The sequence below is a fragment of the Diorhabda sublineata genome, chromosome 9 (assembly GCF_026230105.1).
Source record: "Diorhabda sublineata isolate icDioSubl1.1 chromosome 9, icDioSubl1.1, whole genome shotgun sequence".
In the NCBI taxonomy this organism is placed as follows: Eukaryota; Metazoa; Arthropoda; class Insecta; order Coleoptera; family Chrysomelidae; genus Diorhabda; species Diorhabda sublineata.
This window is the reverse complement of record NC_079482.1, coordinates 17,228,724-17,248,481: the sequence shown is the minus strand read 5'-3', so window position 1 is coordinate 17,248,481 and position 19,758 is coordinate 17,228,724. Positions and strand designations below refer to the sequence as shown.

General features: G+C 31.9%; 1 protein-coding gene across 5 annotated transcripts in view; it reads right to left on the bottom strand.

Annotated features, from left to right (window-relative positions):
• LOC130448864 (FMRFamide receptor-like) overlaps positions 1 to 19,758 on the bottom strand; it is a 416,668-nt gene that overhangs the window by 217,771 nt on the left and 179,139 nt on the right. For 2 of the 5 annotated variants that reach the window (XM_056786416.1, XM_056786417.1), the window contains exon 3: positions 14,071 to 14,114. The exons of the other annotated variants lie outside the window; for them this stretch is intronic. The gene's annotated coding sequence lies outside the window, so the exon portion shown is untranslated. The remainder of the gene's footprint in view (positions 1 to 14,070; positions 14,115 to 19,758) is intronic. 5 annotated transcript variants of the gene reach the window in all.

Genomic DNA, 19,758 nt, shown 5'->3' with positions numbered 1-19,758 from the left:
TTAACTTAGTTGAGAAAATAGCAGACTCCTTTGTTCCCATTGAGTTGTCCTGTAAAATTGATATGAGCTGGAATTATATTAGCACAGTTTGCAAAATAGTGATTTTCCAAGCAATTTCATATTTATCAGCAGAACGTTTACATTCCGTTTTTTAAGTAAATACTTTATACAAATTAAGCAAACAACAAATACGGCATAGATGCTTGGCATTCTCAATATTTCATTTGTTCACCACAGAATTAATATTTAGAATTCCTATTTGGTTTGATTTTCCGCTTTCTAAAAGATGAACATTCTATAGAACAACTATCTAGCCCGTAGCAAGCCTGGATTCAGCTAAATAAAACATATTTCTCTGCTTTTGAATATTCTTTATACAGTTTCATTAGAGTTATCTTCTCTCTCGAATAAACTTAAATGGAAAAGAAAATATTTCCTGTACAAAAACAAAACACTCTTTCATATTTCAGCTTTTTGGATTTAATAAGCCTACTAAATTATTAGAGTATCCAACTACAAAAGAAACTAGAGCTCGGCTTAATATTTGCTTTCGTGTTTTTCAGCTGATAAGATTTCAAATTACCGAATATAATACAGATATGTATGGGTAAAATTGACTTATATCAAATAATAGTTTCCCAATTTTTCCACTTTTTGATCGGTAATAAATAAATAATTTGTCGGTGTCATCACTGTTATCCTATTAGGTTCTAGTTAGTTCTTAAATATGGTGGCAATGAATTAATAGACCAAATGCATGTCATGTTCAACAAGATATACGACCAGAGAAAAGTACCAGGTGAATGGAAAGTAAGCATAACGATCCCCGTCTTTAAAAAAGGGGAAAAGAAAGATCCAAATAATTATAGAGGGATCAGCCTCCTAAGCACGACTTCAAAATTACTAACAAAAATTATTGCAGAAGAAATCTCAAGTAGCGACATGAGCGAAGAACAACAGGGATTTAGAAAAAATAGATCAACCATAGACGCTATATTCATCTTAAGACAGATTGCCGAAAGGGCCATAGAGTACAATAAAACCGCGTTTATGTGCTTCATAGACTTAACAAAAGCATTTGACAGAGTGAGATTACATGACGTCTTTGAGCTACTAAAAAACCGAGGCGTAAACCAAAGGACAATAGACATCATTCGGGACATGAACAACGGAAATAGCACATATGTAAGAGTAAACAACGAACTCTCCAGTAAAATGCCAGTATCAACAGGGATCAGACAAGGAGATAGTCTCAGCCCAATACTCTTCAACATTATAATGGACGAAATCATAAAAGAAGTCAAAACGGCAGGCAGAGGATACAGAATGGGAAAACATGAGTTTAAGATAGTTTGCTACGCTGATGACGCGGTTGTGATATCTGAAGATGAGGATAATCTGCAAAAACTGCTACACAGATTTGAAACAGTTGCAGGAGAATTCAATATGATCATATCGAAACAAAAGACACAATCCTTAACAATAGCGAGAGAACCAAGAAGATGCAAACTGGCAATTTATAATAAAAGTGTAGAACAGGTTATGTCTTTTAAATATTTAGGGGTTAACATCACGAGCAATAGGAACTTGAAACAAGAAGGCAAAACGCAAACAACAGCAGCATCTAGGATATCAGGATTCCTTCGAACCGTGATATGGAGGAATAAATTTTTAAGTATCGAAAGCAAAACACGGATATATATAAAACTTGTGTCAGACCAGTAATGACATACGCCATAGAAACGAGGGCGGAGACTGCAGCTACTAAACGGATTCTTAGAACAACCGAGATGAAGACATTACGCTCAATCACAGGGAAAACACTAAGAGACAGAATAAGGAGCAATGAAATCAGAAGAATGTGTGACGTTCCGGATATAGTGAGATGGGCCAGAACTACAAGAAGAGCATGGAGAGATCATGTCAATAGAATGAGCAACGATCGACTGGCGAAAATCGCAAAGGAAGAGAGACCCAATACAAGTAGACCGCCTGGAAGACCACCACAGCGCTGGTATGAGAGCTGGTCCTCGCAGTCACAACTTAGGCTGCCTCTTTGAAAACACAAGACACAGTCTTAAAATAAGAAGAAGAAAGAAAGAAAGAAAGTTCTAGTTAGTAATGGACTCGTCATTTTGTGAGAATTTTGTACAGTAGAGTAGAAAGGTTGATACTAGAACGTGATAAAATAAAAGTAGTTTTATCATAGTGAGAAATACATTACTTTTCGAAATGGTTTCAGTTTGAGAAAGTCTACTCACCCTAACATTTTTCTTATTTTTTGTGAGGTGTATGTCCCGAAAAAGCAACGAAGGTTTATACCAAGATTTATGAAAGACGTCTATTGTGATTACCTAGCCAAATTTATTGCGAATCAGAACAAGTCATGAACTTTTTACTCAATATGCTCAATTCACATAAAATAATTGCGTTAGTGGTTTGAGTAAAATAAAATTTATATCGACGACACCAATTATTTAGATGGTTACTTTTTCTGTACTTATATGAAAGGATTCAATAGGGGAAACACAGAAAAAATTCAGTACTCTCTAGTTCAGTCCGCAACTAAGCCCACACCTCATGACCCTGCAGTTACTGTACATATACTTCGAAGAGTTCATTCTGAAACTGATGAGTCTGATACATCATTTGAAGAAATAAAAGAAATAAAAAAATGAAAAAAATAAAAAAAAATTCACTATTCGCAAACTACGTTACTGTTATTTACATAACCCGAATTGGACATAGTCGTAAGTGAGTTCTAAAATAACAATTAAACTTATAGGATCTCGACTTAAAGAATATTAATTACGGACTTTTCCATGGCATAGATAAAAATAAATAGCTTTTGTCCTATTTTTCGCCTAAGACGGCGATTTTAGTAAAATTTAAAGTTATAAACGGGTTATAGTCTAAGAGCTGGTCGCCACTTCTACTAAGGTACTCGCCACAAAGTTACAATTTTTTGTTTAATTGATTTAAATATATTTAAGTATCAAAACGTCTGGAGTGGCGTGGTTGCAAAAATACCCGCTTTAGTTTTATAATTGTACTTTTTTTCAAATATTGTTTCACACGTCTAATGTGTCTAATGTTTATTCTGGAATCCATAAAAAATTGGCAGAAGATCCTCCCAGCTGCAAGTACCTGCCAGGTGAGTTTGATATTGTGAGAAACGAACGTATTTTATAATATACTTTAACAAGTCTACCGTTTAAGCATGTGTGTATGTTTAGGTATGTTTCAATCCATACTATTTTAAGCGTGTGAAAAAATTGGCAGATTTTCTTGGTTGTAAATATTTCTAAAATTAATCTAAAGAGGATGATGCATCCGTGTTCAAACTCCACATACATACACTTCTCTTAAATATTGAAGAAGTATAATCAAAGAGTATGTAAAAAAATGTTTTATCATTTATTTTGTAATAGTAACATTAGAAGTACAACTGTGAGGATTATTAATTTGAAGTGAAGGAGAAGTTACATTACTTTCGGTAATTGAATTGGCAACATTTGACGAGTTCATTGAAATAACATCGTCTGTAGTTGTATTTGTAGTTATTGGATTTGTTGATAGGATCGTGAACATTTACAATGTTGCTTAAGTCGAAATAGTTGTTCCTGTTAAAATTTTCACTGCGGAATCCATTTTGTTTTTTATTGAGTCGTCTATGTAACCCTCCAAAACTGTGTTGGATTTCCACCCAACGAGCTTCTTTAGTTGAATTATATCACCACCGGAATCCACTGATAGAGACGCCAAATTGTGTCGAAATGTAGGTATTGATACCTACAACTTGGGTTTTGCATTTTCCATTTCTATACTGAAAAAAGAAATGATCTGTTTTGACATTTTTGGGTCGTTGGTTTTAATTTTTTTTAACGTTCACAAAGTTTAATCTATTGTCACTTATTTCACCAATAACTAGTAACAAGTAAATCGATGTTGAACATGAGTTTTTGTATCAGGTTCTTTGATAATTGAAACATTTCAGCTATTATTAATATCGCACGTTTCATTTCATATAATTCCTCCCTCCGCAGAACTCCTACGATTTCGGATATCAAGGCAACCTGAAAGATGTTAGAAATATTATATTAGCTTAAATTAAAATTTTTTGCTGTCACACCTTATGCAGGAGATAATAATTGTCTGGAGCTTGTAACAGAAACTCATTAATTTCTTCACGGGCAAATGTTTTAGATGTTCTGGGTCTATAGCCAACTGATATATTTCCAAATGTACAATGAGTTTTGGGTGCCTTTCAGTTTTGAAGTCGACCAAAGTGTTGAGGACTTCCACATTTTGGATTTATTTTTAAAGTAAGCTAATAACATTCTTTCTGTGAAGCTTTTTATGCCTTTTCTAGTACACCACTCCTTAAAAGAATTATATTCCTCAAATACTGTTTCCGGATTTCTGAGAGACATCTTCTAATGTGCGGTTTAAACTTTCTTGACTATTATTCTCCATCACTAATAATAATAATACCACATTCCTTTTAATTAGACACCAAACGGATTTTCTTGACGAATATCGAGTAATAAAAGTGTGACAGCTCACTATTTTGATATAACAATTCTATAATAGCTTTAAAAAATGACTCGTTACGGCACTTTTTTTAACGCTAAATGGCGAAAAAATGAACGGCTATGGTACTTTTTCCACGCTTTTTGACCGATTGATTTTGACCTTCACTCTCTGAAAAATGTAAATGTATAATTCAAGTTTTATTATGTATGGGTGATTATACAATATATCAAATTGATTTTAAACATTTTTTGACCTGAAACAGAAGTTTCTGATTGATTTGATTTCAGCAGTACGTCGTAAATAGATGATGGTACGATATTTTCTTCTTGCCATTTGAAGTTATATTCATCTTCATCCATTAACCATCCATAATCTCCTGGTATCAGTGTTGTGGGACACTTTAAATTTTCATTCCGCCATATACTTGCAATATGTCCGTAGAGGTTCTTGCTTCAGTTCTGCTTCACAGGGTGGTAAATTTGATGCATCATGATCAACATATTTTTTGAAAAGGTTCATTTTCATTTTTTAATTACATGTTGATATGATTTTGTAGTATCTGGTTTCATTTATATTATCAGCTGTAATTATATATATTTAGCAAATGAATTGCTCTAAACATTTGAATATATCATTACTATATCCTATTATGTAAGCAGTTGAAATGTCCGTTAACGCTTTCTGATAAGGTGGCGTTTATTTTTTAATTTCAAAAGACTTCTTATTTGCTGGTTTAAAAAAAGAAGGATTACAATCGCAACCCGTCAGCTCATGAAACCCCGGTAGACTTAATGATAGCGATGGTCCTAACTGAACATACTATTCCGATATTTTGATGTGTCTTTTCTTGTTCCCGATGCCGTATTCCATGAAAATGTTTGATGATGAGCTTGACAAATGGTCCGTCATGTTTCCCGGAATTATCATTAAAATATCTGTATCTGATTATTTAATTGAAATATTGGTTCATTAATCATTTTCAATTTGACATATATGATGGGCAATTTTTGTCTTCATGATCCAAGTTCGATAATTTTCTTTAATTGTTGCTATTAGAGAATTATTTCGTGATACATAATATTTTTCAATGCCTTCCCAAAATCGACTGGTCTTACTTGTTCCGGGACAGTGATGATGTAAGGAGTATTTTTGCTTTTTTGACGTTGTTGACGTCTTTCATTGCGTCCGTGATGGTTTCTTAGCTGTAATGCAGTGAATAATATCCATCAAAAACAACAATATCAAAATGTTTGGGTGATTCTGATTTTTTACGAATTTCTCCAAAACAAAATATACCTTCAATTTTTCTACAGTAAGAATAGTATATGTATGTATGTGGGGTTCGAACACGAATGCATCCGTTCCAAATTAATTTTAAAAGTATTTACAACCAATAAAATATTTTGCCAATTTTTTATATGCTTAAAATAATATAAAATTGAGACATACGTGAACGGAGACGTGTTAAAGTATATTATAAAATACGTTCGTTTCTCACAATATCAAATTCACCTGGCAGGTACTTGCAGCCGCGTGAATCTTCTGCCAATTTTTTATGGATTCCAGATAATATAAATTGAAACATATGTCAACGACAAATGTGTGAAACAATATTTGAAAAAAGAATTACAATTATAAAAACGAAGAGGGTATTCTTACACTGCGCCACCCTATGCAGCTGTACGTTTTAATACTTAACTATAATTAAATCAATTATACAAAAAAATGTAGCTTTGTGGCGAGTACCTTAGTCAAGGTGATGACCAGCTCTCCAACTATTAATGGAGATGTTTGATGTCAAATAAAACTGGAATAATATAAACTTAGAGAATCATCTATACCTAGAATTGAAAATATACTGAGGGAAAATTTCAACTATCCCACCAAATTGCCTCACCTAACCTTCACTTCAACATCAATTTAGATATCTATTTCCTTCACTTTCAGATTCCAACTTGAAGAAGGGAGATTTGATGTCCGCGGTAAGTTTCAAACTTAGAATTATTAATCTCTCGGGTGCAATGAAGATTCATTTATACCGTGAAATAAAGGAAATATAGACAAAACAATGGAAATCTTGGGAATTATTTCTATACTTGATTGATTTAAGAAACTTGAGAAGTCTATAAAAGCGAAAAGGATGACAAAATATTAATCAAAGCTGTAACTTACAATACTCACTGATAAACAATAAATTCCCACAAGCTGGGTATCAGATTAATTTATACGGCATACATGAAATATTTACGTATTCATTTATTATTATAACGATTGCAGATATAGAGAAGTACCTATTACACGGTAAATAATGAAATAAGATTGCGAAAAATCTGACTGCATATTCTTGGAAAATTTTGCTAAAGAGATATTTGCTTTTGCATCTCCAAATCGGTTAAGGCTAATAAAAATGAAAAGCGGACTACACGATATACGTCTAATATTTCATATTTTCAACCCCATTTACTTCAAACCGAAGCATAAATCAGTATACATACATTATTTACTAAAGACTTGCTTGAAGATAAACCTTTGCATGGAAACGTTAGCTTTGCATCAATATCAAACATGATTGAATTCTAATACATTTTATTTACAGAATTTGTTTATTTGGGGATATTACGATTTTTTTTCTAATAATATTTGAAATGAGAGGATAAGGAACTGAGAATTGAAGAACTGATAATTTTGGAAACTGAGTAGAGGAAAGGGCACAATAGTTTTTATGGTTTTTGAATAGTCACCCTAAGAAAAAAGACTCGTGTATATAATAATATAATAATTAATTCGAATAAGGGTAAGTTAATTTTAGAGAAGAACTAGGATGTAATGGTAGGGTAGCCCAAGACGCTAATTGGAGATTTATTAGAGCGTCATAGAGACCTATTGGGCTGCAAATCTTAGATGGTAAGATGAAAAAAATTTTATATAATGTGTACTTATTCATCGGTTTGATTTTCTAATATTATCTAAAAAAAATTGATAGTATTAATGTCTTACGTTTTATCAAAAATGTTAGGGTTGATGATGAAAAAAAAATTAAATTCAATCGAACACGTCAGATTTTCCAAGAAGGTATTGAGTAAACCTAAAAAATTAATTCTCCTTAAATAATCTGATGATTTTCATGTGACGGTGATTATTATAGTGTACAGGAAAAATTCGCCAATTTTAAGCAATCAAGTATGTCAGATTAAGATATATATCTATGGTTCACTTTTATATCCTAGAGGTACTGTTTCATAATCTGACGATCATCTAGAAGGATTTGCATAATCTAACAAAAAAATATTTTTATTGCTTAGGAAATAGCATGCTAATAAAAAATGAATGTTTTCAAGTGGAATACTTGTATTTAACAAAGAATAATTATTTTTATCAACCAGTGCACGTACAAGCAGCACGACTGCAAGCATTTAGGAGGAAAACTCACATAAAATGAATAGAACAGATATAATAGCATTGGTTTTTATTTCAATGTGAAGGGAACCAAATTTTTGTGAATTGGAAGCACTGCCTCAACTTAAATAAATTTAATAAATCCAAATTGTAAATAAATGTGAGTAAAAACATAGATCTCAATCACGAATTTAAATTAAAGTTATATATAAATTTTGTTCAATTGGATCTAAAAATCACAAATGTGGATTTCCCTGCCGTAAATAAGATGTCCAAGATACGGTGAAGGAATTTCTGCACCAAAAGCCATTTATTAATAATCGCACTGGCGAGACATGGTATCGAGCTTTTCTTCGAAGGAATCCAAAAGTTACGGAACGTACACTAGAAGCTATGAAAGCAGTAAATGAACGATGATGGAACGTGTTCAAATCTATGCCCTGAGAACAAGTACTCGTTCAAAGAGGTAGAGCATGCTTCTTCTAAGGTTAAATTAACAGTAATGTTCTCTTTCATGGCTACCGGTCAGGTAACGCCACCAATGATTGTATATCCATATAAAAGGCTACCTACAAATATCGCAAAGTTCTTGCCTCCAGGAGGGGGATTCGGCTTTTCAGATACAGGCTGGATAAAAATGGACTTTATGATTGACTATATAGAAAACATCTTACATCCTTGTTTAAAGTATATTGGAACGATTTTCCCTGTAATTCTCTTTCTATTCGGTCACTTCACACATCTTTCGTACAAACTTAGTTCTTTATGTGTGAAGATTCAGATAATTTTAGTTTATTTATACCCCAACGCTCTGTGAATGATGCAACTCGTGGATGTTGCAGCATTCAAGACCATTTAAAATGGGTTGAAAAAGCGGTTGTTGAGTAAAGAAGAACTCATCCGTTGGAAACTTTGACCAAAGAGCATTTCGCTCCTGTTTTCCAACTTGCTGTAAGACGGTCTGCTAAAATTGAAACAATTAAAAGATACCAAAGATTTTCCTAAATGTCTTGGTGGTCAAAATAGAGTGCATAATTCGGTTAGTAAAAACGGTGATGGTACATATTTTAGATATCGCAAATTTTGTTGGATCTGAGTTATTGCATGAATTTACCTCGCGTGAACAGAAGAATGAGAATGATCCAAACAAGCAATGTCTTCTATATAAACTGTGAAAAAATTTTGCGCCCTTAAAAGAGGAACATAATGAGGTTGTTGAATATTCTAAGTCTACTCAACCGAAATTCGAACTAACGAATTTATTAATTCTACTAAATTTGATTAAAATAAATGATATGCCTATTCTGCTTATGACAGATGAAACTACTGTTAATCAGCTTGATATTACAGACCCTCCAATGAAGCAAACCGATATACAAGTCACGATGTTGGGAACAGAAAACCAAGAATGTTCAAAGAAAGATTCTGAATCAAGGGTAAACCCATTCGAAACAGTTAAATATTCTGTAATTCTTCTAGACAAAAGTTATGATACGCTGAAACACCTATTAGAAAATGTAAAATAACAAGTGACCGAATACGCGATTACATTTACCCAATGGTTTAAGAAAAAAGCTGAAGAAGAAGAAAGAAAAAATCGACATGGAAAAAATGAGAAAAAGAAGGCTAAAGATACCAAAAAGAACGGGAATGTCAGAAAGAAGACAACTAACAAAGCAACCTAAAACTAAACTAAATACACATGTGAAAAAACACTGGAACAAACGACTATTAAGAATTTCTTGAGGGACGTCGTGATATATGATAATCTAAAAGATGGATCAAACGCCTTTCAAAAAAGTCAAAGAGTAGAAGATCATATGTAGATTCTAGTAGAGATTGATGAAAAAATGACTGAGGAAAATGATGTACATTGTGAAAAGGAAAATCAAATCAACTTTCAGAGTACAAGAACAGTTATTAAAAAAAACACTGAGATTTTATCAAAAGCTGATAGCTCATCTGAAAAGATAGTTGAGTATTATGTAGGGCTAGACGAGAAGAGAAAATATTGAAAATGAGAAAAAATAACTCTTTTGCGAAAACAATAATTCAGAAGTCAATTTAAAAAAAAATCTTCTTTTAGTTTCACAAGAGAGAAAATATTCAACGGGTTATGTTACTAAAAACTTCAGCTGTTAAAATTCTGGAGTAAAATGTAATTCATGCGGACATTTTTACTATGACTTATGCATTGAACGGTTAAATTTGCGGAAATGAAATTCTGCTATATGTATTTGCTTGTCCAACTTGTTTAAGGGATAAAAATATTTAGGTACATACATTATAACTACCCACAAATAATATAAATGAAGAAAAGTTTCGTTTTGAAACTACCTACTTTTAAAAATATATTATATACCTCTTTCTCCAGAATAAAAGAGTTTATTTTAAATAAAAAATAATACCAGTTTATATTCTTTGCTTGCTTGCATTCTGTGGTTAATAACTGGAAAATCGGGAGCCAATCGTTGAGTAAGTGCGACCAATGACTGGTGTGTCTTATCCATAGAGCTGAATAATTGATTCTGCCCAACTTACTAACAATTAAGTAAAAATAACATAATTTTATATAATTCGGCTAAATTACCTGTTAAAAATGTAAGATGCCGTTTACATTATATCGGACGTTAAAATAAAATGGGACTTTAAATCTACTTATTAATTTTGAGGTCCATAACTAGGTGATTCAACACCTCTATAGTTCTTCTTTGAAAAGTTGAAGAAATGTCAGATTGAAACATATTTGGAATAATGAACTACTCAAAGTGAAGTGCAATTTTCTTGTCACTTCAAGCAATAAATTAACCATTAAATTCCAACGACTAATTCCCATGTCGGATTAGTGGAGCAGGTAATCAGTTTACCACCGCCGCTATATTTGACCAGAAGATAATTTTTTTGTCCATTTAATTAGTAATTTCTTCACGCTAGATACGAATAATTAGTTGTTATGGTTTATCCTACTTCACTGCAGCTCCTGTATCCAATTAGACAAATGGAGTGGTATAGCATAAACAGATAATTAACTGCAACTTAAAACATTATTCTATTATATAAAAATACATTGCAGCTTTTTTTATTAAATAACACCACCATTGACGTCGTTGAACATGTAAAATTCTTAGGGCTTGTTATGGAAAATTTCTTGAAATAGAAATTACATATTGCAGCCTTAGCAAAAAAATTAACTTCCTCCTGAACAGTTTATTAAGCCCTTCTCCAATTTCAGAAAGGTCATTCCACGGCTATCCACTTAGGAACGCCGATCACGATCGTTACCTACCTACTCCACGTTTAGAATTAGTTTGGGAGTCAATATTTTACAATACAAAAAAATGCACAATCTCTTGGCGATTGAAATCAAATCTATAACATCTTTTCCCGCATTCCGCGATAATTTGAGGGCATATTCATTGGAAAGTGTCTTTTACTTTGTGAACGACTTCTTTATTAATAATATTTAATTCCTGGCGTACAGTATACTGGTTTAATTTTGATATGGACTTATACACTAATTATCACCTACATGTTTGTTATTCATTGTTGTTATGCAGTTGGATATTGAAATTTCATTTTATTTGTATCTTTATTTAATTATTTTTATGTTTGTTTTACACATTTTACAAGCTTTTGTCTACGAATTATAACAATTTTTTGACAAAAATCATTTCTCTGTCTCTCTCCCACATTTTGTTTGTATTATAAAAATTTATTGGAACCTAACCTCAGTACATCATGTACAAACTATTGGATGAACTATGGTTACGATTTAGTGACAGTTCGTTAGATTTCCACTGTAACTTTTCCATAGCGACGTTGTGTTACTTTTTAGTTCAATTTTTCTGTAAATTCCGACTCTACATTTTCTCATCTACTCCGTATTATTGAATGTCAGTAACAGCCTAACGGATTTGCATATTTTTTATTACATATTTTATTTTTATATGAGAAACGTTCTGGTGAATACGTTTTGTTGGATCGTGGCCATTCTATATTATGAAAATAACAATAACTCATGACAAATAATATCATTTATAAATAGTTTTCCTTGTAGTGTTTTGATTTCCACCATTAAAACCTAAGAAAATCTTTAGTTTAGTAATAAAAAATGTCAAATAACTCTATTTTCTAGCTGATATCACACAGATTAGTCAGTGTGTTTTGTTGTTATTTTTGAATTACAAGGAATAACCGTGACCGATTCAAAAATTCTGAATCATGGAGTAACTTCTGAGAGTTATTTTTTCAATCTTACTGATGTATTTATGAATTTTTGTGTGTAATTCAGAGAGTCATATAATCTGCGATCTAGAAAATCTATTTTATCCCCTTTGTTTTCTAAGGTATCGTGGATGCTCAGTATTTACAGCTGATGTATGTATGATAAATTTCAGGTTGTGGGATGACTCTTGCTGCCAAATATCCCTAGTTCCCATTTCATATGCCCCCATAGTAGTCTACCACCCTTCGATTATATGTGGATTAGTAATATTCCGACAGGACTCCTGTAAGTATTCGTCTATCGTTCTTACTCAAGTTGATGCATTCAACAGATCTTCTTTCGTCATATTTTCTCATGAGTATCAATTTACCTTCTATAGTGTTTTCTCTATTCTTCTGTAGCCTATTCTATTAAAGGGTTTCTTTCAACGAAAGATTCATCTACCCCTACGTTACCTTTTCTCCACTTTCAAAAATATTTAGGAATATAACAGTATTCTTTGTGCTTAGCTCATTTAACTTGTTCAGAAATCCTAAATGACCAGATTATAACTTATAACATTGTAGCTCAGAGCTTTAATGGTTGCTTGGTTATTGGACAACATAAGAATCTCCTGTTTTCTATAATTTATTTCTGAACCAGACCTCGATAATTGAAGAAAACGATGAGCTTTAACGTTTTTTTTTCTAGTTAGGCCCATTCCTGGAGCGCCATTCGTTAAGTTGTTCGGTATTCATGAAGTCACGTCTAGTCTGCAGCAATGATACATGTGATTAATGTAGGGTTCGCAGCCACGTTGCTAAGCGTCTTTTTGGAATCTGTACCTGACGTTGTTTTTGCAAAAGATTCAGGTATTTTGGTATGCATCTAGATGCTAGCATTTTCTTTTAGAAAGATAAGACCAATACTCAATATGGCCACAATACGTTCACGTCTAATGGCTTTGGGCAATCTTATCAAAGTGAAAATTCCGGTATATGGCGATTAATGGTGTTTCCACTATTTCTTGGTTTGTGGAAATGAAAATTTTGGAATTAGTAGTATGTGATCGATTAATTAAATTGGAAACGATATGCTTTAAGTTAACCGCAACTTTTATTAGTTCATTATTCGACTTTATTGATTTCTATCAATGAAAAACCAATCAATCTTAGCTACATTGTAGTTTTTTAAATCCCGTCTCCTTATTTCAAAAAAGCGACACCATTTTGCTATATGTTGTCTGCACATTGCTTGATAAACTTCCACGATCTGAATGTTGACATGTCATGCGGAAACATTTTTTTTCGAGTAAAAATAAAATCATACCTAACAGTATAACACGAATGAAATTTTTAAGTATCTCCGTATTTCAATCGTTTTGAAATCAGAAATGTCACAATTGGCGACGTCTGTCTTCGCTCTGGTGAAAAAACATCTCCACACAATAAAGATTCTGATTTTTTCTGAATATCTCTCATATATGAGAGGATCGTAAAATTTCAAAGAGAAACTTCCCTTGGTCTATATAATAATAAATTCTTAGGATAACTACACCCCAGGACTATTACTAAGGATGAGTAGTTTTCATAATTTGCTTGTATCCTATTTATCCTCTTACACTAATACATGTACTCTCTAAATATAATTATTTGACTTCACTTTACAGGCAGCCACAAATTCGTCCCGAGTAAATAGCAAACAATAATCCTACGCCCAAATGCGTATCATACTAAGTTACAATCAATGATAATCCAACACCCGGGGATTAGGGATTAGGGATTATATTAAAATCTGAAAATTTTGAAAAATGATTGATACTGATGTTGATTACGCTGAGAATTGATTGAATTGCTCTAAAGTTAGACATGTGAGTTATTTAATGCGGCTAATTACCACAAATTGATGTGTTGATAAATGAAAAAACTACTCACCCGAATAAATGATCGCAGATCAATATTTGGATTATATAAAGCTCCTGAAACAAAGATAATATGGAATAATGAATCGCACAGAGATCAAAAAATAAAGCTGTTGTATTCATTCCTAAATTTTTGTACTAATAACTCTTTTTCTCCCGTCAACTTGCAATGCGATCCAAGCAGCATAAAAATATTATATAGAGCTCACTTTAAGCATATAAAACGATCTATAATCTGTACCCGCCCCTCTTCTTATCCAGCCATCTTTCTCATTAACTTCTAGGTTTCACCCGCCATAGACAAAAAACATACACATACACGCGAGTAAAACTAAATAATCATAACTCAAGCCCTACAGGAATTCTTTTCTTTCTTTCCATCTGTTTGTTCGAGTTACATTGTCCTAGATCCTCCATATTTTGTACTTCCCATCTATTTTTTGGTCTCCCTGACAATCTTTCTTCCTTCGGTCTCCATTTTATAATTTTCCATGGAACTCTGCCGTTTTTCTATTATTTTAATGTGTCCGTACCATTGTATTATTTTTGCTGTAATTGCATTCACTTTATCCTTCATACGTCCTCTTTATTCACTATTTCCAACTTTCACTGAAACATGAACCCAATTATTTTCCTTTCATATATCCTTAGTTGTTCTTTGTCTATATTTATTAGTCTCACAGTTTGAGCGGCGTATGTAACTACTGGTTTTATCGTCTTGTAGACTCTTAATTTGGTTGCTCGGTTCTTGCTCTGCATTACAAGTTTGTACATTCCTCAGATGGTACGTTTTACGTTATTACTTTCGCCCTGGAATTTAACATAGTCATTTCCATCAATCTTTACAATTTTTAGGGTACTTGTAGTTTCTCCAAGTCCTTTATAATCGTTCTCCTTTTCAAACTGTCAAATGTTTGTTTGAAGTCGATGAATAGCATTTGCATATTAATGTTGTGCTCATAACTGTTTTAGATCACTTGTTTTATAGTATGTATGGCATCTACTGTTGATTTTCCTTGTCTAAAACATTTTTGATATTCCTTTATTTCTGGTTCCACTACCTTTCACAGTCTTTCATTTATAATTATTGTTAATATTTTGTATACCCTATACTAGGCAAACTAATACCTCTATAATTGTCACATATTTTGGGATTTCCTTCTTTTATTATTGATATAATTAATACAGTAGAAACTCTCTCGGCATTGTTTCTGTTTTCCATATTCTTTCTATGACTGAATATTTGGTATTTTATCTAATCAAAGTATTCAGATGAAAACCATTTTATTCTCATTATTTTCATAGCAATGGACAAATTCATACATACATATAATGAAATATAAATTGATGTAGGTCAACATTTTTCTTGAAGGAAATTGCAAAACTCTCCAAAAAATCCATTTCAAAAACCTCCCTTTGCGCGGTTATATTGAGGCACATATCGCAATATAAAAAATATCCACTGGGGTATTGGAATATAATAACACAATGCATATTAATTTGATTCAATTTAAGTATCTTTCGGACATCTTCATAATAGAAACAGCACGTACATACGTGAAGACAGATTAATTTTCTGGATACCTCGGGCGGAAATCGCTATTCTCAACGGTAGACGGACTTGTCCGCTCCCGGCGATAGAGTTCTCAATGAAAAAGATTAAAGGCATCAAGTGGTTAAAATAAATCATAGTTATATATTTTTAGACGTTATAAACGTATTTGCCGATTCATTTAACTCACAATAATAATCAGATTAAATAGAATTTGATCAGATATCACACAAAATCAAAAATTTCTAAAAAACAATTGAAAACATAATAATGTTAATTCAGAAATCTAACGAATTGTCAAAATCAGCTGATACCTGTGCCACTGTGAAGTAAACAAATGCTTTTGCCGTAACTTTTTGTGGTTTGTGGATTTATTTGATTGATATTAGTCCTCATTATTTCCAGCTTTAGTGCCAAATTGCTAGGAAAAGAAGTGTGAAATTTAGTCCCGGAAAATGACTTTGTCGGTTTCTTTCTATAATCTGAAATGCAAGTATATTGGAAACTTGTGGAAAATGAATAAGATTCTGACTAAAGCTCTTTGCACCTAATGAAAAGGAGTTAATCTATCTAAACTTTAAGTTTCTCCTTGTATCTTTCAGCTGCCACTGAGTTATCACTTCGCATGATACTGTTTGCTAAACTCTCATCATTTAAAGACAAAATTAGTACATGTATCTTGCATTCTGTAAATTGCTTGAAATCTTACTTGTACACTAATTTAAAACAAAGCTGCAAAAGTATTCGGTTTCAACTGTATTAATACCACTGAAATATATGTGAAATGTAGTTATAGAGTTCTCTTAACACTATGAAACTATGATTCAATACAAAACTCTCACTACCCAAAAAACCAAAAAAAAAGTAACACGGGTACCTACGAAAAAAATAACTGTTCAACCCAATGCAGCGAGTTTGACGTAAATCAGCTGTTTTCTCAGATTTCTCAATTGAAAAACATTCATTAAAATTAAAAATTTCATTCTGTGATTAGAAACAAATGGTGTACCAATCAACTACGAGTGACGTCACTACATAGTAAACGCCCTATGCGGTTCTTGTTGCATAGAAACAATTTCTTCTTCTTGTAGTTCTTCTTTACTACTCTCGATAAGCACAATTTTTTGTCTTCTGATTGCAAGAAGTTTAGTAATTCTACTTGATATATATCATAATTTAATAACTCAATTAATATAAAACAAAGCCAAAAATCATTATTTTTCATAACTATAATTTCCAAAATACCATACTTTTTTATGAATTTTGAGTAAAAAGTTGAAAAAATTGAATATAAAAATTTATGCTTAAATCAAAATGATCTTCACATATATAAATTGAAGTTAGAGACGAGTAGTTTTTTGGATGTTTTTTTGCAAGTGAATAAAATAGTTCTTGAGAAGTTTTCAGTCAAGGATACGTATACTGGGGAACTATACCCCACTTATAAATTTTAAATGAGACAAAAACGAGTAAACAGTAAGAACAGTAAAGAGTCCTGTTAACTATTTACCATGTAGTGACGTCAGCAAACCCCCCTTATTGGTAATAAGCGAGAATTATGAAACAAAAATTTGAAATCCATATTTTAACTGTGATGATAAAATTTGTCTAACAATTGCGAATTTTATCAAGAAGGACGGGACAGTTCAAGATGGATTATCATGTCATTTGTGTGTGTACCTGTTAAAGAAGCCAACAATATTTTGGGAAAGTTTAATTATCCTCATTCCAAATGATAATTCAATTTCAAAATGGATGGAATTCGAAAAATCCATTGGATGCAGTAGAAAATATGCAGTTACAGCTGTTGCAATTTTATGCGTATAGTTTTTTGCAATGTGGGATATTGTTGTCTATATTGACATATAACAATTAGTTTTTATTATTAAAATTCTCATTTTAATTGTTAGTAGTTGTTACAATACTTATATATGTGAAACAAACATAAATAGCAGAAAAATAACAAAATTTCTTCACAACTTTTTGATGACTATTTGACGAAAGTAGAATTATTTTTGTGCATCCCTCGTCTACTTCATTTTTTGTTTCAGTTATGAGTTACGAGAAGTAAGAAGAGCGTCTTCAGAAAACGAGGGATGAGTTCTGAATTAAAGAATATGATTAATACGGATGGTGCTAAAAATTTCAATGGAGGAAACCAAGTCATAGAGAGACTAGAAGATTCTTCTATTATGCAAAGAAAAAATTAGAGATGGTAATTTTCAACGCTTCAATTAAAAAAACCTTGAATCAAATATGATTCGAAGATCTTCCATTCAAAAAGGCATAAAACAATTCAACACGTGTCACGTTTATCGCGAATGCGCCTCCAAGATATCATTTGAATGAGCTAAGAAAAATCACAAAAGGAAGAAAAACTTCACGGCAGGTGTTAGATACGAGTTTGTCCCTTGTAATAAATTTTATGTTCAGAATATGTCCAGTATGTAAATCTAATAGGTGCACAAACTATGTTTTGCATGCCTTCTCAAGATCAAGAAATAAATAAAAATTAGAATTTATGTTCTCAGCTTAAGTGACCATGTTCGTACTCAAGCAAAAAACTCATATTAAGGGATAATGAATATATTAATAAAATCAGTACACAAAGAGAAAATAGTCATATTTAAACTATAACTTGTAGGTATTTACAAAACAAAAAGAGTTTTGTTAATGATTGGACATATAGATTAACGAAGCTGCCTAATCTGACAAGCATTTTGAGAAAAGTTGAGCATATCATAGAAAAATTATAACCCTGAAACATTTTAAGAGCATCTTATTCTATTATTGTCAATCTTATATCAAAATTGCCGGAAAACAAAACAATTCGATGATAACCTCAAATACCAACAGAAAAGAAAATACACTAAAATCATGAAATTACAATTAACATTAGAATATGATTATTATAAAAGAATTAGGTACCGCAGGAATAATATATTCAGCTTAACAAAAAATATATTGATTATTAAATTGAAGCAGACAACTTGAGTAGTTCATTAAATTGTTTCTGCACCTGCAACTACGTCAAAGTTTCCAATTGTTCCTTTTATACATGAAATAATATGAATATATCCTTGTCTCAAAGTTTCTAAAACTTAAGTTTTATCATATAAAAATACATTGCTGCCTATTTTATTAAATAACACCATCATTGACATCGTTGAATCTGTAAAATTCGTAGGGCTTGTTGTGGATAATTCCTTAATTCCTTGAAACAAGAGTTACATATTGCCGCCTTATCTAAAAAGTTAAGTTCCTCCTGTTTTGCGCTGAAATCAGTTTCCAAGGACCTGAATTTATCCACTTCCTTTCTTATTCTACTTTAAATCCGTTCAACTAATTTGTAAGCACGCTTCTCAATTTCAGTAAGGACCACTTATCCACTTAGGAACGCGGAGTACGACCTTTACCTACCTACTACACTTTCAGAATTAGTTAAAGGCTCAATATTTTACAATGCAAAAAATGTACAATCACTTGCCAATTGAAATCAAATCAATATCATCTTTACTCGTATTCCTCAATGATTTGAGGGCACATTTACTGGAAACTGCCTTCTACTTTGTAAACGACTTTTTTAATGATAACATGCATGCTGCATATTGGTTTAATTTTTGCTACGGACTTTTATACGACTTATATACTAATTATTACTAATTAATTATATTGATAATTTTTTTGTTTGTTTTCTAGTTTTTACAAGCTTTCGTCTACAAATTGTAACAATTTTTTGTAACAAAGCATTTTTTCCTCTCTCTCTCTCTCTCAGACTGTGTGTGTGTGTCTTCCATTAAAATATTGATTCAATGTACAAGTTACTTTTACTTTGTTTCTAAAAATAAATTATCTTCTTCTTTTTTCAAATGGGTTAGAATCAAATGAACCGACAAAATAAACATAATATGTATACAGTTAATTTGACCGCAAATCATTAAATCTTTGTTGATCTATTTGTACTGTAATTGAAGCATACATAGTAAATATAACTCAACTTTTTGCATTACAATTGAACCATCCACTTCCACTAGATATTTATGAAATAATCAACCAAAATTTAATAAAATTGATGGTTTCATTTAAGATGCGTATATCATTCTAATGAATTTATAGATAGTACAAAAACAAATCAAGTAATTTCACCTA